Genomic DNA, 6,459 nt, shown 5'->3' on the forward strand with positions numbered 1-6,459 from the left:
GCGCACACACTAGTAATAGGGAACCAGATCTGAATTGCTCCAGAGGGGAAGGCCGAATTGGCCAAACAGCTGGCTGGAGTATCAGTCAAGGGGACAAATCTGTTTGGCAGAGTATCACTTCCTGGTCTAGCTTTTCTATGTTTAACCAATTAGAGTACATATACACACACACACACACACACAATCCCCCCTCTCTAAAGTCTCTGTAGGATATATGCACGGCCTTGTCCCAGCCTTTTCTCAGTCTTCCCAAACCAACACTGCCCATCCTCAGGAGACCTGGTTCACTGGCCTGTGGAGCAGCTGAAGGACCATGGGTTAGTGGTCAGAGGACATGTCACACCCTGATCTGTTTCACCTGTCTTGTGCTTGTCTCCACCCCCCMTCAGGTGTTTCCCATTTTTCCATGTGTATTTATACCTGCATTTTCTGTTTGACTGTTGCCAATTCGTCTTGTATTGTCAGGTCGTACCAGCGTGTTTCACGTTTTTTCCTGTTCTCAAGTTTTTGTTTCTGGTCTTCCAGGTTCTGACCTTTCTGCCTGCACTGACCTTGAGCCTGCCTGCCGTCTTGTACCCGCCAGACTCTGACCTAGTTTATGAACCTCTGCCTGCCCTTGGCTGTATTATAATAAAATATCAGAGAATCAAACTCTCCGCCTCTTGTGTCTGCATCTGAGTCTTATCCTGAGTCGTGATAGGTCAAAGAAGAGCAGTGTTCCTGGCAGCTGAGACCGCCTGTCTGGCAGGGAGGAAACCCCTCCACTGGGCTATGGCTGAACCGTATGTATGCCCAGGCTCCAGCTGATCCTCTGGGAGTGGAAGAGGCACGCGCACACTAACACACACTCATTCACAAAATAGACTTTCTTGTATGACGGTGCAAGGCTGCTATCATAAAATTATGATTTGTTTTCTTTGATATATTGACATTTCATTWCATTGATTGAACATTTTACTGTGAAAATTGACACTGAAAAATCCACACTTTTTCAAGCAGTTATGACAACTTATAGATGGAGGGCAGATACAGCCATTTCAAATTAGAATATTTGCTATATCTGATTTGACCAATGATGTTTCCCAAAACGGACCATTAAAGGGGCAATATGCAGTTCCAACAATTGTTTTTGTACTTATAAATTAATGGTATGTACTCTTTGATTCATGAAGAATATAACTTATAAATGAGCTTAGTTCAGCTGTAGTACCACATCAGAACCCAAAATATAAGCTTGTTTTACTACAATGTTTGTAAACATTGTAAATGCAAATAAACACTGTACAGGCTCAAAACATGCTTAAAACTATACTTTTTATATATTGGATGGTCAGTCCCTGCATCCATGGCTCTGGCTATAAATTAGACAGTGSTTACATTTCTCCAGGCCCATCCCTCAGAGTTTTACCAAAACACAGGTGGGGAAATAGACTAAGCCTTGGAAGTCCCATATGAAATATTACCTTGTCTGTTATGCCTATCATAGTGCATGTCCATGCATTTTTAATGACTATACCAGGAATATTAATGTCATSGCTGTCCTTGTGTGGGATAGTATGTCAATGTGAGCTCGAGACAGCAGTAATGATGATAAAATATTCTACGGATTGTTATCATATTGGCTCACCCTAACCTGATTAGGGCCAAGTCTATAGTCCTCAATGTCTTTCAAAAATGCAGGAAATCTGATAAATCACTCTGGCAAATCCTTCTAAAAGGGGAACGTTTTGATCAAGGTACAYTTCGTATTCAAATGAGCTCATTTAGAGTCTCTGGCATGTACTGTACATAATAGGTGGGATGCTAAAAGTAGGACGTAAATCTCATTATTGGAGCTACATGTTCGAGAACATATCCTTCTTCTTCTCAGAACCACCACATAGAAATCATATCCAGAGACCTGCTCATCATGTAAATCTCTACAGATTTTAAGTATGTACATATTTGAATGCTAATCTATCTGACAGACCAAAAAACATGCTGACAAGGCTGCTGTGTACTCTCTCTAGCCCGAGTAGAGGCTATTACCATAGGGAATTCAAACGCTCTGGAAATAAACACACAAACAAAATGTTTAATAAATGATGAGCCAATGCTAAATATTAAAAAAAAATAAGAATCCCCCTGAAATGTTACATACATTATGATGATTAACTCGCTACGCTGCACATTGAATAAACTGTTCTTAAAACATTAAAAAGAGAGAAAGAAATTAACATATTTTCTGGCTAAACAACATATTTTATGTTGTATTAGTGTAACACCGTTCCATCTGCAGAGGGTTGTCAGGTAACCGTGGTGACACATCTGCATCTGGTTTAGGTGCCAGTACAGATGTGGCCTCTGGTATGATGTCAGAAAAGCAAACATCAGACATGACACCCACCATCTGCAGAGGCAGAAGGTAGGAGAGGTGGAAGAGAAGAGAAAAAGTGGAGAGAGGAGAGAAGAGAGGAGAAGAAAAGAGGGGACAAGAGAAGAGAAAAAGTGGAGAGAAGAGAGGAGAAGAAAATAGGGACAAGAGAAAAGATCTAAATCTTCAGAAGCAGCCCCGTATGGCCCTATGGGGAAGAAAACAACATTTGTCTTTCCCACTAGGGATCGTCTGTTTCCTCGTGTTAATTTATGAGGAACGGAAGCTGGGGACAAGGTCGTGTTAGGGGAAAGGGAGAGAGGAGGGGGGAAGAGGAAGAGGAGGGAGAGGGGGGGGGGGAGAAAGGGAACTAGAGAGACGGGATATCAAGGCACAAGGCGAGACCCAGATGCAGACACAGGAGGCAGATGGTTGGTGTCTTACAATGTTTATTCACCCAAAGGGGAAGGCAAGAGCATGGTCGTGGACAGGCAAAAAGGTCAAAACCAGATCAGAGACCAGGAGGTACAGAGTGGCAGACAGGCTCCTGGTCAAGGCAGGCAGAATGGTCAGGCAGGCGGATACAAAGTCCAGAAACAGGCAAGGGTCAAAACCGGGAGGACTAGAAAAAGGAGAATGCAAAAAGCAGGAGAACGGGAAAACCGCTGATTGACTTGGAAACATACAAGACAAACTGTCACAGAGAGACAGGAAACATAGGGATAAATACACTGGGGAAAACAAGCAACACCTGGAAGGGGTGGAGACAATAATGAGGACAGGTGAAACTGATCAGGGTGTGACACGGGGAGAGGAGAGAGAGGAGAGAGAGGAGAGATAGGGAGAAAGGGCAGGAGATGGAGAAAGGGAATTAGAGAGATGGGGAGAGGAGAGAGAGAGAAAGCGAGAGAAGGAGAGAGAGAGAACTGATTGGATACTTCAAGTGGGATATAATGGTCCACTGGGCTCTGAGTATGTCAGGAATGAGTAGTGAGCTCATTTAAAAAAGGACCAAAACCAAAACACCATATATTTGTAAGTGTGTGTGTCAAGTTTCAAGTTTTAATGTCACATACAGAACTACAGTGAAAATACTTTCTTGCCAGCTCTAACCCCAACAATGCAGTAATCAAAAACACCGTAATAGTAAAAATAATCAGGTAGAACAAAAACACACAAGATAAAGAAATAAGAAATAAGAAGAACACTATAAAGTAAGTAAGAATACTATATACAGGGTCAGTTCCAGTACCATATTTACAATGTGCCGTTCTGCCGTGATACTGGATYGATAGAGGTTTAAATGTATAGGGGTACGGTGACTAGGCATCATGATATATGATAAACAGTGCATATGATGATCGTATGAGAGTGGGTGTGTGTAGAGTCAGTATAAATGTGTGTGCATATTATATGTGTGAGCAAATAATGGAGAGAGTGTTTGTGTGTGTGTTGGAGTATCAGTGTGTGAGTGTGTAGAGTCCTGTGAGTGTGTATAGAGACATATCAATAAATAATAAAATAATACAAGGGTCAACTCAGATGTAGCCATGTAACTGTTTTGTTAGCTATTTTGTTAACTATTTCGTAGTCTTATGGCATGGGGATAGAAGCTGTTCATGAGCCTGCTGGTGTCTTGATGCACCGGTACGTTCTTTATAATGCTGTGTAGACTGATGACACACCCCCTAAGGTTGATGTACGAGAGGAAATGGAATTAGCATAATGCACAAATCCCCGTAAAAATCTGTCAGCTTAAGCTAAAGATATCTGTTTTTGCATCGGATGCATCTCAATCATAGGCATCCGAATTTGTCTCATTTCCACACCTGCGGTGAAAGGTGACAGGCCTAGAGCAGAGTTTGTCAGACCGTGAGACACCATGCGACATCCCGTTTTGCTCTACGACCTCCACAAGTGTCAGGAGACTCATCTGATCTGCCAACTTCTCTCTGTAGCGTAAGAACCGTTTGGGCAACACACTAATAGGTGAGACTCTCACGAACGTGTACAAGTCGGTTGTTTTGCTCTAACTTCGTCTGAAGGCTCCCCAGTACCAGTAAAACATTTTTTTAAATGGAAGTAGATACGGAAACCGTTTAATGCTAAAAWCATGGCGTTAAATACATGTAAAAAATATAGACATGTTTCCTGATCTTTCTTATATCTCTCAAATATAGGACAGACACTTCAGAACAAACTTACTTTTGATATTTTTTGAGACTATCTGTTGTTCCATGCAGTGAATCTGTTATTTAATGCATTTGTATGTGCTTATAACAGTAAGGCAAAACACATTTTCATCAAAAATATTTTTTATATATTTTTGGGATACTTCACGGGGTCTTCAAATTCTAAATCAAATAGTTAAATAGCTAAAAGTTATATTTGCGTGATTTAGCTTATTCATAATACATTGCTGCATCATTCATGTGACGACCGTTACTGGGTCATGCACCAATACCTCACAAGGATTCTTCTCTCTAAGCTGACACCTTGAAACTGAGATATCCCTTTCTCTAAACAAGGCTTTGGGCGTACTGCCAAATTGTAGATACCAATAGTGAAGATTTGTTTAATCAGTCACTTGCATGAACACAGACATTGTTTTTTTAGAAAAGCACAAACAGAACACAGACATTGTTTTTTTTAGAAAAACACAAACATAAAAATGTCCATCACAAAGGGACACATCATTTTCCTCCACAATCCCAGTTCTTCAATGCTGCTTTTCACCGGTATTTTTAAGCTTTTATTTAACTAGGCAAGTCAGTTAAGAACAAACTCTTATTTACAAAGACAGCCTAAGAACAGTGGGTTAACTGCCTTGTTCAGGGACAGAACAACAGATTTTTACCTTGTCAGTTCGGGATTCAAGCTAGCAACCTTTCAGTTACTGTCCCAATGCTCTAACCACTAGGCTACCTGCCACCCTAGAAATGCCAGTGTTAAGCTAGACAGTGTCACCCTTATGTGATGCTAGGGAAATTGTGTTTCCAAGGCTGACAGTGAGGAGAATCAACAACCTCTGCATAATCAAAACATTTGCTTTGTCAGAAGGTGTTAACCATCGAAGGTGTAAACCCATGTTCACAGTAAGCCATGGTTACTTATGTCTCGCCCGAAAAGCCCCWATGGTCTTGCCTTGGCCCCAAGTTAGAGCAGGTCCACCAGAGCCAAGGCCCAGTGAAACACGATTGCTGGCCCACATAGATGGAGAACAAAAAGTCTGAGCCTTTTGTATAAAACACCGGGGTAAATCTTCAGTGGAAATGTGCCACAAGGGAGGCCAGCTTAGACATTTCTGTCTGTTTGTTGGCTATAGCTGATGGGGAGGCTGAGAGTCTGAGTTTGTCACACACATATTCATGCATACCTGTCTGGATGTTTTGCATGTGTGATTGAGGTAAACAGGGAGGTTGGAGAGCGGGTGGGGGGGGTCTGAGCCAAGCTAAGCGTCCTCTCCAACCTCGTCCCGCTCCCAGCTGTGTTTTCATTTAGCCTCATGAGAGCCGAGCCGCCGGGGCCCCTCGGGGGCTGACAGGTACGCTGCTGGGAGCTGTGACTGGGAGGAGGGAGCGCCGCGCTGTTTGCCATAGCCATGGGATTAGCCTCACAGCAGAGAGAGCGCTGGGAACCGGGGGCGAGAGGGGGAGAGAGGTGAGGCACAATGCTAGGCCAGCGTCAGTGTCCAACTGGTACTGAATGAGGCAGAGGTCTGTAGTGAAGACACACACMCAGTACACACTGATAGGACTGCTCTCTCCCGGATTAGGATTAAAGAGAAGCCCATTATTAATAGACAGAGGTTTACACACACACAGACAACACACACACAAACACACATTTAGGGTCGCTGCAGCCAAAGGGGTTCCGGTGCGAGGGCCCACCMCAGAAGTGTTGATTCAGGGGTCTGCATCGGTTAATTAGCCAACAGACTTCAGCTAAACCTCTGATTCATTCTACCACCACATAATCCTCCCTGTACAACTTCTCAGAGCAAGGAAAGGGAGAAGTTCAACTTTCTGTTGGTATGCAGAACACACAGTATTGGGGTTTAGATATTCAAATCAAATCAAGTTTATTTTATATAGCCCTTCGTACAT

Source organism: Salvelinus sp. IW2-2015, linkage group LG14, assembly GCF_002910315.2.
Source record: "Salvelinus sp. IW2-2015 linkage group LG14, ASM291031v2, whole genome shotgun sequence".
Taxonomy (NCBI): Eukaryota; Metazoa; Chordata; class Actinopteri; order Salmoniformes; family Salmonidae; genus Salvelinus; species Salvelinus sp. IW2-2015.